The sequence below is a fragment of the Thalassophryne amazonica genome, chromosome 5, assembly GCF_902500255.1.
Source record: "Thalassophryne amazonica chromosome 5, fThaAma1.1, whole genome shotgun sequence".
NCBI lineage: Eukaryota > Metazoa > Chordata > Actinopteri > Batrachoidiformes > Batrachoididae > Thalassophryne > Thalassophryne amazonica.
The window spans coordinates 45014024-45034301 of NC_047107.1; the positions used below are offsets into that span (position 1 = coordinate 45014024).

Consider the following 20278-nt stretch of genomic DNA (forward strand, 5'->3'; position numbering starts at 1 on the left):
TGCTTCACTGTATTCACTGTGAACTGTGGCTTGAATTCAGAGTTTGGGGGTCGTCTCACAACCTGTCTGCGGCCCTTTTTACTCTCATCAGTCCACAAAATATTCCTCCATTTCTCTTTAGGCCAGTTGATGTGTTCTTTGGCAAATTATAACCTCTTCTGCACATGTCTTTTATTTAATGGGGGATTTTATTTGCGGGGGATTCTTGCAAATAAATTAGCTTCACATAGGTGTCTTCTAACTGTCACAGCACTTACAGGTAACTCCAGACTGTCTTTGATCATCCTGGAGCTGATCAATGGGTGAGCCTTTGCCATTCTGGTTATTCTTATATCCATTTTAATGGTTGTTTTCCATTTTCTTCCACGCATCTCTGTTTTTTTTTTTGTCCATTTTAAAGCATTGGAGATCATTGTAGATGAACAGCCTATACTTTTTTGCAACTGCATATAAGTTTTCCCCTCTCCAATCAACATTTTAATCAAACTACGCTGTTCTTCTGAACAATGTCTTGAACGCCCCATTTTCCTCAGGCTTTCAAAGAGAAAAGCATGTTCAACAGGAGCTGGCTTCATCCTTACATAGGGGACACTTGATTCACACCTGTTTGTTCCACAAAAATTGACAAACTCACTGACTGTATGCCACACTACTATTATTGTGAAGACCCCCTTTTCTACTTTTTTTTCGCAAAGTCCCTCTGTTAAATAAAAGACATGCAGAAGAGGTTACAATTTGCCAAAGAACACATCAACTGGCCTAAAGAGAAATGGAGGAATATTTTGTGGAGTGATGAGAGTAAAATTGTTCTTTTTGGGTTCAAGGACCACAGACAGTTTGTGAGATGACCCCCAAACTCTGAATTCAAGCCACAGTTCACAGTGAAGACAGTGAAGCATGGTGGTGCAAGCATCATGGTATGGGCATGTTTCTCCTACTATGGTGTTGGGCCTACATATCGCATACCAGGTATCATGAATCAGTTTGGATATGTCAAATACTTCAAGAGGTCATGTTGCCTTATGCTGAAGAGGACATGCCCTTGAAATGGGTGTTTCAACAAGACAATGACCCCAAGCACACTAGTAAATGAGTAAAATCTTGGTTCCAAACCAACAAAATTAATGCCTTGCAGATGAGAAGAAATGAGAAGAAAACTGTGGTTATACAACTAAATACTAGTTTAGTAATTCACAGGATTGCTAAAAAGGCAGTTTGAACATAATAGTTTTGAGTTTGTAACGTCAGCAGCAGATGCTACTATTATTGTGAACACCCCCTTTTCTACTTTTTTTTTTTACTAATAGCCCAATTTCATAGCCTTCAGAGTGTGCATATTATGAATGCTTGGTCTTGTTGGATTTGTGAGAATCTACTGAATGTACTGGTACCTTGTTTCCCATGTAACAATAAGAAATATACTCAAAAACTGGATTAATCTTTTTAGTCACATAGCACTACTATTATTCTGAACACTACTGTACATGCCATGGCATCATTGGGAAATTTTAGGGATGCACCAAAGATATGCTAAAGTTATATGACAGGCATGCTATGCTTTTCACACTTCACATTGTACAGGTTTAGTATGTTATAGCATCAAACCACATGCTAGTTCATATTTGTGGCCCTCTGTGATTCACAGGGACATACCTGTATCCTGTTTGTCTGTGATGTGTTCAAGGACACAGACAGGTAATGTCACAAGGAATCAAACCCATATCTTATATTAGTAGCTGAACTCCTGTCTGCTAAAATCTGTGCTAAAAACATGATCAGGCAAAAATCAAAATGTGATCCTGGTCACTTGAGCCAATAATGATAATGTTACCAATATGACAATGGAGCAGTGTTCTGAATCAAAAGGTATGAACTGTGTTAGGAAGATGTGAAAACATGAATTGCAGGCACTCCCATATTTTTCTTGATAAAGAGCAAAATGTATTTTCAAACAAAACGCATTTTCAATCCATCTATTTTCTATACTCACTTGTTCCAATTAAACATCATGGGGGAGCTGGAGCCTGTCCTAGCCATTTCCATTACAACAAAAAGAGGACATTTTTCCAAGACTGAACAAAATCCAGATAAAAACTCAAAAATAATATTAAACCCATAACATAACATGACTCTGGTGTACTGAACAAAGAGGTAAATGTCTATTTTTGATATTTTAGGCCTTTCCTGGCTGCTTCCAAGAGTTTTTTGTTTGCCAAGAATTTTTGGTGCGTGTCTGTGCACTTAAATGTGAAGTTCACACAAATCTGCAGCGCTCCTCAAAGTGAAAATGTCTCAATACTATAAGAAAACATTTGATCATACTTTTGTTGGATGCATCAGTCGCCGGTGAATAATGCAGTTTATTTTCTTTTATGTAGTCCACATGTGCCTGGATGGAGTAGGGCAGGGTGGCCAAGTTTGGTCCTCGAGAGCCACCTTCCTGACACTCTTAGTTGTCTCCCTGCTCCAACACACCTGAATCCAATGAAAGACTCTTTCATTGGATTCAAACTTCCAAACTTGGCCACCCCTGGAGTAGGGTGCCAAGATATTTTCACACAAAGCTTTAGCCTTTGTTTTTCCACAGGTTACCACCTTAGCTGTTGAAGAGTCATTGTAGATCTCTCGTTCAACTTTAACCCATTTATGCCCAGATTTTTTTTATAAGTGGAAAAAGTTGCATTACAGTGATACACTTGGGCAACAATTTTTGCCAGTGGGACAAAACGGGTTAATTCCACAGTTGACACTCCTGTATGAATGGTGATGCTTGACAGTGTAAAAAACATTACAAAGTTCTGCAGCAGAAATTTTGTCATCCTGGGGTGATGTGGCTTCACGGAAAAAAGAAAAAAGTGAAGATGCGATTGCTGCTCTAATGCTTGTCTGTGCTAGCATGTCGGCAGATGGCGCCTTTACCTTTGCTGTTTACATCCACATCACAATGACACAGCGTGCAATAAGCATGGAAGTCGTCCTTTCTGCTTTTGGAGATGAATCCATACTCTTTTGACCATTCGGAATTAAACAAAGTCTTTCTTTTTGGCATTTCAATGGTTTGCTACCGCTACAGGTGGACTGGGTGTGTTCACGTCACCTGGCATGACCTTAACCACATGGCTAATTTGGATAGGTTCAACTGTTGACCAATAGAAAAACAGATATTTATTTGACACTGCTTTCTTCCAATAATCTGCTAGAACAAATGTCGAAAGGGGATGTCTAATTGCATGTAACCTGTTCGTTATTTATTGTTTATTGATTTATTTTTATTTAGACCTATTTGCTTTTTCATTATGTACAATTAGATGAAATACAAAATTGTGATTATCTCAAAAGGAGGACAAATGAGCGTCCAGCTCAAGGCTGTGCCGGATGGAGGACAGGCCTTTTTAAAACCGGACTGACCAACTTAAAGCCGGACGTATGGCCACCATGGTCATAAGGCATGAGGTGGGGTACACCCTGGATAGGACGCTAGTCTGTTGCCGGACTACATATACGAGGTCTGTCAATAAAGTAACAGACCTTTTTATTTTTTTTTTAAACTATATGGATTTGATTCATATGTTTTTACGTCAGACAAGCTTGAACCCTCGTGTGCATGCGTGAGTTTTTCCACGCCTGTCGGTGACGTCATTCGCCTGTGAGCACGCCTTGTGGAAGAAGTGATCCCGCCCCCTCGTTGGATTTTCATTGTCTGGAAATGGCGGAATGATTTGGACTTTTTTTCCATCAGAATTTTTTCAGAAGCTGTTAGAGACTGGCACCTGGAAACCATTTGAAAAATGTATCTGGCTTTCGGTGAAAATTTTACGGGCTTCACAGAGAATAAGGACTGTTACTACATCTTTAAGGACGGCTTTAAGGACGGCTTTAAGGACGGCTTTAAGGACGGCTTTAAGGACGCTCGGCGCGGTGCGCCGCGCTCCGAGCTGCGACGACGAGGCAGAAAATGCCAGATCATTTCTAAGCTGATGGCTCTGTGGATACGAGACCGTTGTGTGCACTTTCTCTGGTTATCACAAGAGCTGGACATCAGCCATTTTCCGGCAGATTTCACTTTTAACAAGAGATTTTGTCATGGAAATCCGCGCGGAGGCTTCGTGCGTAACGACTGATTTGCTGTTAGAGCGAGACAAAGGAACACCTCCGTTTCGGCGTGTCAGAGGACAAGTTAGGACAAGCCCAGCTCTCCACAATTTCTCTGATACTTACTGGACTGGTAAGCATTGAAAGCCAAGATAGGCATGTCCAAAGTTGTCCCATGACACGCCGAAACGGAGGTGTTCTTTGTCTCGCTCAAACAGCGAATCGGTCGTTACGCACGAAGCCTCCGCGCGGCTTTCCATGACAAAATCTCTTGTTAAAAGTGAAATCTGCCAGAAAATGGCTGATGTCCAGCTCTTGTGATAACCAGAGAAAGTGCACACGATGGTCTCGTATCCACAGAGCCATCAGCTTAGAAATGATCTGGCGTTTTCTGCCTCGTCGTCGCAGCTCGGAGCGCAGCGCGCCGAGCGTCCTTAAAGCCGTCCTTAAAGCTGTAGTAACAGTCCTTATTCTCTGTGAAGCCCGTAAAATTTTCACCGAAAGCCAGATAAATTTTTCAAATGGTTTCCAGGTGCCAGTCTCTAACAGCTTCTGAAAAAATTCTGATGGAAAAAAGTCCAAATCATTCCGCCATTTCCAGACAATGAAAATCCGACGAGGGGGCGGGACCTCTCCTTCCACAAGGCGTGCTCACAGGCGAATGACGTCACCGACAGGCGTGGAAAAACTCACGCATGCGCACGAGGGTTCAAGCTTGTCTGATGCAAAAAAACATATGAATGAAATCCATATAGTTTTTGAAAAAAATAAAAAGGACCGTTACTTTATTGACAGACCTCGTATATACAGCCAAACGCATTCACACCACCCCGCACGCACACCTATGGACAATTTAAAGTTTGCAGTTCATCTAACCTGCATGTCTTTGGATTTGGGAGGAAGCAGGAGAACCCGAAGGGAACCCACACAAACATGGAGAGAACATGCAAACTCCACACAGAAAGGGCGGGTAGTGTTCCCACTACATTCTTGCTGTGAGGCATTAGTGCTAACCACTAAGCCACTGTGCTGCACCATAACTGTTCTATCTCACTTTTCTCTAACATCTGAGTAAGGATAATGATGGGATGCTTGCCTTTTGTGAAGTGAAACATTAATTTATGCCCCTGATTGTTTTACTTGCTTTCTCTGTCGTCTCTCGAGCTTTCCTCCCACGTCCGCATTGTTCCATCTTCACAGGCATTATGCGTTGCTGTGCTAATAAAGTGTATCCTGTGGCAGGTATAGAAAAAAGACACAATGAAACAAAATGTTATCCATGGTGTGACTCACAGCACATCATGCTGTTCACACCATCAATGCTTGTTAGACTTGTTGGGTTTATAAGACAAACTGGCCCAGCAAACCATCTCCAAGACATTTAGGTCTAAATATATCAAATGCTTGTTTCAGAGGGAACAACACTGACATGTTATGAAAATAATTATGAAACTGCTGATGATGCCTTACATAGAATGTGAAGGTCTAGGCGCAGCTTCAAACTATAACATAATATGTTGCTAGAGGCCTGGACTTGGGCATATTAGTTCATTTTTGTGCACTTTTGGCAGCACAAGGATCAAAGAAGGCCTCAGGTCTACTGCAGCATTGTGTTTAGTCCTCTCGAACTTCTGGTTTCACATGCTTACTTGCACTATATGGGTCCATTTGTCTACCACTTCCCCGCTATTCTTCTAATACATTCAAATGAATATGAAAACTGGTAATAATAAGGTTGTGAATCTCTATAACGTTCAGCTATGTGGTCCTCTAAAACATACTATTCTTTTTACACTTTACATACACAATGTGGACCCATTAAAGGTGTGGCTCTCTTGTCATACTTTGCTACTTGCAGTTGCAAATGCAAAATGCCCATGAGTTCAGACCTCAACCACATAACAGCAATGTTTTCAGCGTTTCCTACTGCACATGTAAAGTTAATCTAATAACGGTCTGTATGTCTGCCACATTTCAGCTATTTTTCCAGTGCTTTTGATTGCACATACAAAGATGTCCTAATACAGGTCCAGAACTCTCATACATATCAACTAGTCCACTTTTCCCACATTTCTACCACAAAACTCTGTTAACCAAGTTAAAGTCAATCATTTGAATACATTAAGACAATGTACAGAATGTTGCAATGGTTTATGGTGTAGGTCCCCATCATGGTAGAAAGCAAGGCTGAATTGATGACATATCTTGATGGTGTTTCCTGTTGGTTGAGATCTAATGACAAACAGGATCACCTGTTGCTGTTAAGAGATTACAGCAGTGTTGTATAAAGTACCGGAAAATCACACTTAAGTAAAAGTACAGATACCCATTGAAAAAATGACTTTGGTAGAAGTTCAAGTAACCAGTTGAAATGCTACTCAAGTAAAAGTCTTAAAGTATCTAGTATTTGTTGTACTTAAGTATGACAAGTAATGTACAACTAAATGTACTCAAGTATTGAAAGTAAAATTACAAATAAATGTTAATAATCAAAGACAGAATGATTTTTTTTTTATATAAAAGTTTATCTAGGCTTGTAAATGACTGGTAGTATTAGTCAAAACACTGAAAATTGTGCACATCACACAAAAACACGTCAGAAACAAGGTTTCAAAACCTAAATGAGAGTAGGCTACTCACTACGTGTTCACAGGAAACATTTATTTCTGTATGTATTTATTTATTTTCATTGTTACATGGTTTTATCTTTTTTGTTGCATTTTGTTTCACTAGGTTCTTTTTTGTCTCTCTAAAATTGTACTGTAACATTATTTGTCTATTATTATTGATTATTATTGTTGTTGCTATAATATATGAATAAAAATAAATTAAAAAAATTACAATTTGACTCTTTTACGACAACAAACACAAATCAACACAAACATGCTGATGCGAACAGCTTAATGCTACCTTTAACATTGAAAACGCCATAGACATGCTAACGCGTTAGCATCGGTCCCATTTTTAAGTTATAAAATACATCTATCAACTGTTTCAGAAGACCATAACAGGTTGGTTTAACACAAAAATATTAAATATTACTCACAGACATATGCTCTTCAGGGTTTTAGCGGGAAAAAATTAGTATAAAGCAAAATAAAATCCACGAATCGTAGATCGAAGCACTGCTTCGACCTGCGAATCACTGCTTCGATTGGTTCAAGGTTCAAAGCAAAGCCGCGCTGCAGAAAAGTTGATTACAGACCCGCTGTAGGTCTGTAATCAATGTAGAGAAATGATCATTTTTCTGACAAACACCCCACAAGTGCACAACTGCAAAAAAGCCTACCGGACATGTCTCATGACAAATCGGCCTGACTTCGTTGCAGTCACTAGTAATCAGTGGTGTCTCTGGGTGAAAACACAACTTTTTTTCGTGTGTGTGCGTGTGTGTGTTTTTTTGTAACGAGTAACAGCATGGCGCATAGAAAATGTATCGGAGTAGAAGTATGCAATTAAGGTCGAAAATGTAGTGAAGTAAAAGTGAAAGTAAGTTGAATTTAAAAAACTCAAGTAAAGTACAAAGTCTCCCAAAACGTACTTAAGTACAGTAGTGAAGTATTTTTACTTCGTTACTATACAACACTGGATTACAGCCATTGTTAATTAACTGACTCTGAATGAACACTTAAAATAGTGGTCTTCTGGTAGATCTTATCCTGTACTGCATTTCCTGTGAATACATTAGAGGCACATTATGTGCCAACTGTGAAAGTTTTTGTTTTAACTAATACATATGAAAGCTCAACATCTCCAGTATGTTACAATAGTCAGTTCCATATTAAAAGCTGATTGTCACATATATCAAAATGGATTTCCAATTTTTACAGCATGCATTCATTTTAGGAGGAAGTGAACTTTTTTCCATAATGTGGGTTCTGCTGCTGAAAGCATAATATCATTTAATGACCATATCCATTGGCACTGGCATTAATTATTTTCCTAATGAAAAAAGTAGAGGAAAATTGGCCTTCAACATCTCTCCATTGCCTCTTTCCTGAATTACTTTTTTTTATTATTATTGTGCATGGGTAATAGCAGTATTTGCAAGAAAATTCTATTAGCCATCATTATGAATTTAGTTTTTAGCATAATGCAGTGTGAGCCATGAAGTTAAATACTTTATCAAAAAGCCTGAGCGGTTTAGACCATTTGTAAAATACCTCACAGCTGTGATACATTACATATTTACATGGGATTTTTATTTATTTATTTATTTTTTACTTAACATTTTAGTGAATTGCTTGGTGTGGGTGGGCAAGCACAGACGCAAAGCAACCTTTTGAAGTTGAACACCTGAGGGAAGAGAGAGGATTGGGGGTGGCTTCCCAGGAAAATTTGAAAAATTTGATGGTTTTCCACACATTTTCAGGTAATCTGAGGTAAAGGCAGTTGTAGATTGCAAAACACCCTAGGCCAGGGATGGCCAAGTTCAGTCCTCGAGAGCCACCTTCCTGACACTCTTAGTTGTCTCCCTGCTCCAACACACCTGAATCCAATGAAAGACTCCTTAGCAGACTTTTAATGAGCCTTTCATTGGATTCAGGTGTGTTGGAGCAGGGAGACAACTAAGAGTGTCAGGAAGGTGGCTCTCGAGGACCGAACTTGGCCACCCCTGCCCTAGGCGCACACCCTCTGTCCATTACACAACCAGATTTGAGGTGTGCTCGTGATTACTGGCTTATTGGAACGTCCAACTGTGTCCAAGGTTTAACCATGTACTTGATGGTTTGAGGTTTTCCTGAAAAGTTCTCAGATAGTCCTCCTTCATTATTGTGTCCACTTTATGCAGTGCAGCAGTTCTACCAGTAGTATCATAAAAATGGCATCAGTGCATGATGGTACCACCACCACGCTTAACATTTTTGATTTTCTTTAAGATTTTTTATTGCAGGGCCACATATCGACAGACAAACACATTCACTTACACCTAAGGCACAGTGTTCTTGGTGTTTAATGCCTCACTTGTACTCCTCCAAACACTGAACCACTGGTTATTATGGATAAACAAGTAAAGTTTTGTGTCACTGCGTAAGACACTATTACGCACAAAGTTACTGGTAATACAACACCATGTGCTCACAATAGTACTCTGTGTAATCTATGCTCTGTCTGTTCTTATAACAACACATTACAAAGTTAAAATGTATGTGTTAAGACTCGAAAAACTGTCTTCTGCTTAACAGTGTGCCATGCCTTTCTAATAGGCATGTGAATGTCATCACTGACAACGATTCGATACACTACCAGCGATACAATACATATTGCGATAGATGACGATACTGATGATACGATGCGATACAATTCACCCCTGTTCCCGATTCATTGCGATTTGATATGTATTTGATGGCGATTCAATTGCTCACACTGCAACACGATGCAATTTGGTGAGATACGATTAGGGATGGGTATTGATAAGATTTTATCGAGACCGATGCTATTATCGATTCTGCTTATCGATCCCATTCTTTATCGATTCCCATATCAATACCTCTTGTGAATTTTCTGTGTACTAAAAGTAGGCTTTACAGGTTTTCTATGTCTAAAATATAAAATTGGTCACTGGATCCTTGATCTCTGGACTGAAGTTATTAATTCTGACGTAAATCTGCACGACTGACGGAGCTGTGCACTTAGTCCCACAAAAGAGAAGATATTATTATTATTATTGATGGACCTGATACCTGATGGACAACTTCAGTTTATGCATTGGCTGGAGCTCACGCCAGAGGACGTGGCACTTCTGAAAACCAGTGAAGCAGAGAACAGCAGGTCGAAGCACTGCTTCGCTGCTTCAAGCAGACCCACTGCAGTCTGCAGTCAACATAGAGAAATAATCCTTTTTTCGATAAACACCCTCAAAACATTGGCTGCTCAATTCTGCTGAAACGTCCTTGGTGCATTCAATGTGCCTCGGAAAAAATCAACGCCAGCAGGGAGCAAGGGATGCAACATGGTTCAACCCGTCGATTGAATCGATGCACACTGAATGAATCGATGCACTCGTATCGCGCACGTTTACATCTAGATACCGATTTGTATTGATTAATCACCACATGCCTACTTTCCAGGGATTATGGGTGTTTATTATATTTCCAGAAGACATTTGAAGAGGTCAGTGAACAGTGAGACTATGAACATATGTGCACAGACACACTGACCACTATGCTGCACTGAGCTCCGCTGAAAGCATTCTGCTCCAAAACAGAAAATAATCTGCATTTTAATTTTAGCCTTTAATTTTAACCTGGCATCAAAGTGACTTTAGGACTTTTGTGGACTAGGCTGAGTATCGGGAAGAGCTGTGACCCAGGTCCAGATATGCAGCAGAAAATGAATGAACCAGTGAATGAATGAATCAATGTGACTGCACAGCTAAATCCACAGTCAAGCAGGAATAACTAATTTCAAGTGGCAGGAATTAAATAAAAACCAAAACTGTCTGTAAAATTAAAATACAAGACACATATTACCCCCTATCTGCACAGATTACATCCAATTATTCACTTCTGTGGATCATTATGTGTCACAACGTGACAATCTTTTGGCTCATTTTTCAAAATATTCCTGATTGGCCATTAAAATCTATAATTTGACTATTACCACAGATTACACACAATGTCATGCCCCGATTAGGTATCCATTTTTTTAAGTCACTGATGGTGTGCTAGAAATTGGCAATGGGAGACTTACTTTACTTGTATGCAATTCTTTGAACTGATTATCTTTAAACCTACATTTCTTTAGAGATTACTCCAAGAGACATTCCTGACAAAATTAAAAAAATTCATAGCTCTTTCAAAAAATATCGAATGTCTTTCATATTTGGGAGTGTTATGTAAAATGGTATCTTTTATCGACTGACAAAGTTTGATCCAGATTACAAATTTTGTGGCCATTTAAAGTTAACATTGAAAACCCCATTTAAAGAATATTTTACATTATATCTTAATCAAAGGTGCCCCAGTCACTCTCATATTTGAAAGTGAGGTGCAGACTGGCCCTCACTATCCCCTGACAAAGTTTGATCCCGGTCTGATCCGGATTGTGGATTTTCTGGACATTTGAATTTAATATTGGAAAGCCCATTTGGTGTATATTTTGAATTATATCTCAGTCAAAAGTGTCTCAGTCACTCTCATTTTTCTGTTATGGATTTACCTACACCACCAAAATTGGATGGAGGATCCAATTTTATGCCTGTTTGTCTATCTTGCAGTTATCAGTCGGAAACCAAGTGCCAAAAAGCAACAAGTATAGCAAAGATAACCAATGTTCTGTGACAATGGGGCAGCGCAGTCTCATTTGAGGGTGGGTGCTAAAGGGGTAAAATATGACACATATTGTTGTGTGGGCCGCCAGAAGAGGAGGTACTGCTGGCCCACCACCAGAGGGCGCCCTGCCTGAAGTGCGGGCTTCAGGCACGAGAGGGCGCTGCCACCTTAGGAACAAGCCGTGGTGACAGCTGTCACCCATCATCCGTGACAGCTGTCACTGATCATCCAATCCACATCTGGAATAAAAGCAGGAAGACACCTCCACCACATTGCCGAGATATCATCTTCTACCAGAGGTAATATCCTCAGCCTTTTTGGTATTTTCTAAATCTTTCTATTGTGAGTGTTTGCAGGAGTACCGGTCCTTAGTTTGTGGAGCCTGTGCAGGACGGCACTCTTTTTCCTCTGAGGGATCGCTGCAGCACGTATTGAGTGAGAGGTGGAGGTGGAATTCCCACCAGGATTGTTACTGGGTGTTCACACACCCACCCTTGACTGTCTTTGCTTTCTGCCAGCAGTACCAGATCCGACACGCCGTGACGGTGGCCACCTGGGGACTTTGGGACTTGGCGGCTCCAGTATTCCTCGGGTTCGGTGGCAGTGGAAATCGTGTGGTTCCGGTTCGTTTCCAGACGGGCGTCTCCTATCGTCGAGCCTGCCCACATGACACCTTTATTGATTGACTTGTGCACATTCTGTAATCTGCTGTGTTTGGTTGTGTCATTCACAACAGTAAAGTGTTATAATTTGACTCCTTCCATTGTCCGTTCATTTACGCCCCCTGTTGTGGGTCCGTGTCACTACACTTTCCCAACAGGATATCTCGGCCAGCGTCATGGACTCCGAGGGGCATCACCAGGCTGTTGAACGACCAATGGGAGAGCAGGGAGCGCAGGCGTCTGCAGGAGGCGTGATTGGTGAGCTACAGCATATTCTCACCGCCTTTACGGCTCGGATGGATCAAATAGCCGAGCAAAACATCCTCCTGAACTGCAGGGTGGAGGCTTTCTCCGCGCAAGTGGCGGCGAGCGCTCAGGGCGCTGCTGCAGCTCCTCCTCCTGCCGACCCTGTGCAGGATATAAATGTTCCAGTGGTGGTTCAACAACCCCTCCCACCATCCCCTGAAGCATACATAAGCCCTCCTGAGCCGTACGGAGGTTGTGTGGAGACGTGCGCGGACTTTCTTATGCAGTGTTCGCTCGTCTTCGCACAACGTCCCGTCATGTACACGTCAGACGCAAGCAAAATAGCTTATGTGATCACTCTGCTTCGGGGAGAGGCACGCGCTTGGGCTACGGCGCTTTGGGAGCAAAATTCACGGCTCCTTCACACGTACACTGGGTTTGTGAGGGAGTTCAGAACTGTGTTTGATCACCCTAACAGGGGAGAGACCGCTTCAACTGTGCTGCTGTCAATGAGACAGGGACGCCGAAGCGCAGCTGCTTATGCAGTCGACTTCCGCATCGCGGCTGCGAGGTCCGGCTGGAATAACGCTGCGCTCCGCGCCGCCTTCGTAAACGGACTGTCGTCAGTCCTAAAGGAGCACCTAGTGGCCAAGGATGAACCGCGGGAATTAGATGGGCTTATTAATCTCGTTATACGGTTAGACAATCGGTTGGAGGAACGCCGTCAGGAACGAGACGAAGGGCGTGGCCGGGCGCGCGCCGTCCCTCTTCCTTCCGGGTCCGAGAAAGGTCCGCCCTTCCCACGCTCCCTGGCCTCTACGTCCCGTGGGGCGACAGCTCCCCCTGCTGACGAAGCTATGGACACGAGCAGGGAACATTTAGACCACCTAATAGACAGAGGGCGTGTTTTGTTTGTGGCTCAATGGAGCATCAATTGAGCAATTGCCCCGAACGGTTAAACACCAACGCCCGCCCCTAGAAACTGGGCTTAGGGTGGGCCAAGAAAGTCACGTGGGACACACACATATTGCCACACGGCTCCCAGTTACAATCCTTAGTGAGGATTTAATCCTTCAGGCCCCAGCACTGGTAGACACAGGGTCAGAAGGGAATCTGCTAGACAGCAGATGGGCCAGGGAGGTAGGGCTCCCTCTGGTGGCGCTACCTACACCATTGCAGGTGCGAGCACTAGATGGCACCCTACTCCCTTTAATCACACACAAGACACCACCAGTAACTCTGGTAGTGTCAGGGAATCATAGGGTGCAGATTGAGTTTTTTGTGACTCCTTCTACCTCCCGTGTGATTCTGGGGTTCCCCTGGATGTTGAAACACAATCCCCGGATTGATTGGCCGTCTGGGGTGGTGGTACAGTGGAGCGAGACCTGCCATTGGATGTGTTTGGGATCCTCGGTTCCTCCCGGTTTCCAGGCTAAGGAGCAGGTCAAAGTTCCCCCCAATCTGTCGGCGGTGCCGGTTGAGTACCACGATCTTGCTGACGTTTTTAGCAAGGATCGGGCACTCACTCTTCCTCCGCATCGTCCGTACGATTGTGCCATCAATTTGTTGCCAGGTGTGGAGTTCCCGTCCAGCAGGCTGTACAACCTCTCCCGACCTGAGCGCGAATCAATGGAGACCTACATCCGGGACTCCTTAGCTGCCGGGCTGATCCGTAACTCCACCTCTCCGATGGGAGCAGGTTTCTTTTTTGTGGGCAAAAAAGATGGCGGTCTTTATCCATGCATTGATTACCGGGGGCTGAACGAGATCACGGTTCGCAACCGATACCCGTTGCCTTTGTTGGATTCGGTGTTCACCCCCCTGCATGGAGCCAAAATCTTCACAAAGTTGGATCTTAGGAACGCATACCACCTAGTTCGGATCCGGAAGGGAGACGAATGGAAGACGGCATTCAACACCCCGTTAGGTCATTTTGAGTACCTGGTCATGCCGTTTGGCCTCACTAACGCCCCCGCGACGTTCCAAGCTTTGGTTAATGACGTCCTGCGGGACTTCCTGCACTGATTCGTCTTTGTATACCTGGATGATATACTCATCTTTTCTCCGGACCCTGAGACCCATGTACGGCATGTACGTCAGGTCCTGCAGCGGTTGTTGGAGAACCGGCTGTTTGTGAAGGGTGAGAAGTGTGAGTTTCACCGCACTTCTTTGTCCTTCCTGGGGTTTATCATCTCCTCCAACTCCGTCGCCCCGGATCCGGCCAAGGTCGCAGCGGTGAGAGACTGGCCCCAACCTACTAGCCGTAGGAAGCTGCAACAGTTCCTCGGCTTCGCAAATTTTTACAGGAGGTTCATTAAGGGGTATAGTCAGGTAGTTAGCCCCCTGACAGCCCTGACCTCACCAAAAGTTCCCTTCACCTGGTCGGATCGGTGCGAAGCCACGTTTAGGGAGTTGAAACGCCGGTTCTCGACTGCATCGGTCTTGGTGCAGCCCGATCCTAGTCGCCAGTTTGTGGTTGAAGTGGACGCCTCTGACTCAGGGATAGGAGCTGTGCTATCCCAGAGCGGAGAAACCGGTAAGGTTCTTCACCCGTGTGCCTATTTTTCCCGCAGGTTGACCCCAGCAGAGCGGAACTATGACGTGGGCAATCGAGAGCTCCTTGCGGTGAAAGAGGCTCTTGAGGAGTGGAGACACCTGCTGGAGGGAGCGTTAGTGCCTTTCACGGTTTTCACTGACCACCGGAACCTGGAGTATATCAGGACCGCCAAGCGACTGAACCCCAGGCAAGCCCGCTGGTCACTGTTTTTCGGCCGTTTTGACTTCCGGATCACCTACCGCCCCGACCAAGAACCAAAGATCGGATGCCCTGTCCCGGGTGCACGAACGGGAAGTCAAGACAGAGCTGTCGGATCCACCGGAACCCATTCTACCGGAGTCCACTATCGTGGCTACCCTAACCTGGGACATGGAGAAGACCGTCCGGGAGGCCCTGGCACAGAGCCCGGATCCTGGAACAGGACCGAAAGACAGATTGTACGTCCCACCAGAGGCCAGAGCTGCCGTTCTGGACTTCTGTCACGGGTCCAAGCTCTCCTGCCACCCAGGGGTGCGTAGGACCGTGGCAGTGGTCCGGCAGCGCTTCTGGTGGGCGTCCCTGGAGACTGATGTCCGGGCTTACATCCAGGCCTGCACCACCTGCGCCAGGGGCAAGGCGGACCACCAGAAGGCACAGGGACTCCTACAGCCACTTCCTGTGCCTCACCGCCCCTGGTCCCACATCGGTCTGGATTTTGTCACGGGCCTCCCGCCATCCCGGGGACACACCACCATTCTCACGATAGTGGACCGATTCTCCAAGGCGGCCCACTTCGTGGCCCTCCCGAAGCTCCCGTCAGCCCAGGAGACGGCGGATCTCCTGGTCCACCATGTCGTCCGGCTGCATGGGATACCTACAGACATCGTTTCGGATCGCGGCCCCCAGTTCTCCTCGCAGGTGTGGAGAAGTTTCTGCCGGGAACTGGGGGCCACCGTAAGCCTCTCGTCTGGGTATCACCCACAGACTAACGGACAGGTCGAACGGGCCAACCAAGAGTTGGAGCAGGCCCTTAGGTGCACGACCTCCGCACACCCGACGGCTTGGAGTGAACATCTGGCCTGGATCGAGTACGCTCATAACAGCCAAGTGTCCTCTGCCACCGGCCTCTCCCGTTCGAGGTGTGTCTGGGGTACCAACCCCCTTTGTTTCCTTTGGTGGAGGGAGAGGTCGGTGTGCCCTCAGTCCAGGCCCACCTGCGGAGATGCCGTCGGGTGTGGCGCACCGCCCGTTCGGCCTTGTTGAGGGCCCGGACGAGGGCTAAAGCCCATGCAGACCGTCGACGGTCCCCGGCCCCCGCATACCAGCCCGGGCAGGAGGTATGGCTTTCCACCAAGGACATTCCACTACAGGTCGAGTCTCCTAAACTGAAAGACTGCTTCATTGGACCCTTTACCATCCTCAAGGTCCTCAGTCCTACCGCAGTGAGGCTCCAACTCCCGGCCTCACTGCGGATCCATCCGGTCTTCCATGTCTCCAGAATCAAGCCGCATCACACCTCACCCGTCTGTGCACCCGGTCCGGCGCCGCCTCCTGCCCTTATTATCGACGGGGAGCCGGCTTGGACAGTTCGCCGGCTCTTGGACGTCCGTCGAATGGGCCGGGGCTTTCAGTATTTGGTGGACTGGGAGGGGTATGGACCCGAAGAACGCTCCTGGGTGAAGAGGAGCTTCATCCTGGACCTGGCCCTCCTGGCCGATTTCTATCGTCGCCACCCGAACAAGCCTGGTCGGGTGCCAGGAGGCGCCCGTTGACGGGGGGGTCCTGTTGTGTGGGCCGCCAGAAGAGGAGGTACTGCTGGCCCACCACCAGAGGGCGCCCTGCCTGAAGTGCGGGCTTCAGGCACGAGAGGGCGCTGCCGCCTTAGGAACAAGCCATGGTGACAGCTGTCACCCATCATCCGTGACAGCTGTCACTGATCATCCAATCCACATCTGGAATAAAAGCAGGAAGACACTGGGTGTTCACACACCCACCCTTGACTGTCTTTGCTTTCTGCCAGCAGTACCAGATCCGACACGCCGTGACGGTGGCCACCTGGGGACTTCAGGACTTGGCGGCTCCAGTATTCCTCGGGTTCGGTGGCAGTGGAAATCGTGTGGTTCCGGTTCGTTTCCAGACGGGCGTCTCCTATCGTCGAGCCTGCCCACACGACACCTTTATTGATTGACTTGTGCACATTCTGTAATCTGCTGTGTTTGGTTGTGTCATTCACAACAGTAAAGTGCTATAATTTGACTCCTTCCATTGTCCGTTCATTTACGCCCCCTGTTGTGGGTCCGTGTCACTACACTTTCCCAACACATATGATGTCATTTCTCTACTTCCGGGGATAAAAACACAGCATTTTCTCAAAGTTTTTGGGCAAATTACATGCAAACAAAGTGAAAATGCAAAGAAAAAGTGACCATGTGGTGGGAAAGTGGACATGTCTTGCGGTTTGTTTATGACCCGGAGTACAAACATGTCAAGACAGATTTACATGTGAGATATCGGAGCTACTCTGGTTAGCTGTGTAGGCTAAGACTTACCGACACGACGTTTCCCATTTGTCTCATCTTCCCTTCTCCACTGGGAACCGAAAAACCACTTTTCGCGACTGCTTCGGTGATTGCAGCCAAAACAAAACAGTACACCATTTTTCCACGTGAAGTTATGTGTATATAAAGCACAACACAGCAGCTGTCCGCATAAATGGTCTAATCCCACAAAATCATGCAGGGTTCAAATGAGACTGTGCTGCCCTATTATCTGTAAAAGAATTCAGAAACTGAAAAAGTTAAGAAAAAGAAATCTGGCAACACAAAATACTTTGATTCAATTTCATGAACAAAAAATAGATACTCCTGACATGTGATCACATCTAATTTTGCTTATCAAAAGCCACTTCTAACAGGACTTTGACTTTCAAAAATTTTTCCAAGGTAAAATTTTGTGGATTTGGAAACTAGTGTTGGTGGAGGTTTGTGCTGTACACACATGGTGTTCTAATTAATGATGTGAAGCTTTTGTGCAGGGTTAGAATAAACATTTTTATGTAATTTATCATGCTTGAGGCACATCTATTGAAATCATAAAGGATAATATGGACATTAACAAGAAGGACAACAGAAGGCTAATACCTCAGCTGTAGAAATAATGGCAAATTCCATTTGCACATCTGTCAAACGACAGTGAATCTTTGCAAAGTGATAAGAAAAGAGTGTTAAAGAAAGAGCATAAATGAAAAGCAATTATGCTTTTACACACTAAAAAAGAGGAGATACACAGGATAGATCAGAGGAAATGTTACTCTCAATGCAAATAACTGTACACCACCTCAAATATAGAACTCTGCTACAGTGGTGCGTGGGTGCAGCAAACTGGAGGGTCATCATAATTTTTAGATGGCTCCATCTCTAAAATGCCATTTGAAGTGAGATCTCTTGTTAGCCATGCTCTCTGATCCTTTTATCTGTATTTGTAAGGTCTAACAAACAGGCTTTACATGTTTTTGGAAGATGCCGTTTAAGTTGCACCTTGGAAACATATAACACTGAACAAAAGGTTAAAAATATGAATATCCTAATAAACTGTGGATACTAGCTATGACTCATATTACAATGCACCAAAATGCATATCAAAAACTCAGTAACTGGTCCTCGAGAAAGGATCATGAGAATAAAATCAATCGACACTGCTGAAAATGTGGCAGATGGTTACTCCACTGTCTACCATTAAGACATTATTCCCGCTGCTGACGATACACATCTGGTCTGCACCTCTTTTCTCTAAAATGCCTGCCTGGTGGCACTGGACAGATTAGCATGTTGCATGCACAGAGTTATATAGAAATTAAAGCCGACACACCAGCAAAAGGTTACGTACAGCTTGCCAGGGACTCACCACAGCACAAACCATGCACATTATATGGGACTAAGTATCACAAACCCACACAATTAATGTAAATACAGTGCATCCAGAAAGTATTCACCGCACTTTACTCTTTACTTTACACTTGCTACACTTTACTCAAACCTTATTCCAAAATGGAGTAAATTCATTTTTTCCCCCAAAAATTCTACTCACAACACCCCATAATGACAACATGAAAAATATACATTTTTACAAATTTATGAAAAATAAAAACTAAGAAATCACATGTACGTAAGTATTCACACACCCTTTGCTCATGAATGAGTTGATGCACCTTTGGCAGCAGTTACAGCCTCAAGTCTTCTTGTATATGATGCCACAAGCTTGGCACACCTATCTTTGGGCAGATCTTCATATTGGCACTAAAATTGTACCCTTGTTTGATTTATCAATAGAAGATAAAGCCCTTCTCTGATGTTATTTCTTTTCATTTGGCTATAAAGAGCATTTAATAAGCTTTGAAATGATACCAAGTTCATCAGAATTGACCAAGAAATAAGGAAATGAATGGGCATCAACTGACCCCGCAGAATCGTCACAATCAGATCACGGCCTCAGACTAGCAATCCTATTATTTTACCTGTGTAACCAAAATTGGGCTAATTTGGGATTCTTCAAATTGGCATAATTCCCTTAATACTTGTCATATCAAGATAAGCTTGGTGCTATTGGAAAAGTATTTGCAGGAGCTTTCTAATGATGCTAATATTTATATAATCCATCAACTAGCTACTAGCAGCACACATACATGTTGTGAGGACAGCACAGTAGTCACAAATCATTCTCACCATATAAGAACAAAAATATTTACAAGATAAAGTAAATGCATGCAGAGTCTGAATTTCTGTTTTGTGTCTAGTCAATGTATATACCCATTTATAGAAACAAACCACTTGCCTGCATTTTTAATTGCTCCTATTTAATTTAATTAACCTCACTGGAAAGTGGAGAAAGGCTACTGAAATGACTATGACAGTCTGTTTGTCTGTCCACGGCAACATCTTTAAAATACAAGAAGCAATTTCAATCAAACTTGGTGGGTAAACTCACTGAACAGTCCTTACACAACACAATTCATGTCAAGGTCTGTGGTAATCTCTTCAAAAGAGAAATTTCACTCAAACATGGTGTATAAACTCAGTGGACCATTGTCTCGCATCACAGAATATGTCAAGGTCACATATCTAAGGTCATAACTGAAAACAATGGCCATATCTGAGGAATCAGATGAGGGAGTAAAACACAGCTTTTGTATGGATGTCTGCTCTCTTGAGAGTAAGGGCCCTGTTATAAACAGGAATAAATAGTGCACCAAGCAATGTTCAAAAACTAGCTGGAGGTGAGGCGACACTTCAGTCTTGTGGATGCCTTCTGAAATTGTTTATCTCATTGTTTGTAATCTGACTGCCACCCCAAACTTTTATCAAGAGGCTTATTGACAATGAACCGTCAGTAAATCAATGTGATCATGTTCACATCTGATGAGCAAAACAAAAAAGCTATGTTTGTAGTCATGCAAAGTGTAATAAAGTGTG

At 44.0% G+C, this 20278-nt stretch overlaps 1 long non-coding RNA gene across 1 annotated transcript in view; it reads left to right on the forward strand.

Annotated features, from left to right (window-relative positions):
- Positions 1 to 273: 273 nt before the first annotated feature.
- The window catches only part of LOC117509773, a 30525-nt gene continuing 10520 nt past the window's right edge, over positions 274 to 20278 (forward strand). The window contains exons 1-2 of the long non-coding RNA XR_004560513.1: positions 274 to 302; positions 2601 to 2602. This is a non-coding gene — a long non-coding RNA (uncharacterized LOC117509773). The remainder of the gene's footprint in view (positions 303 to 2600; positions 2603 to 20278) is intronic.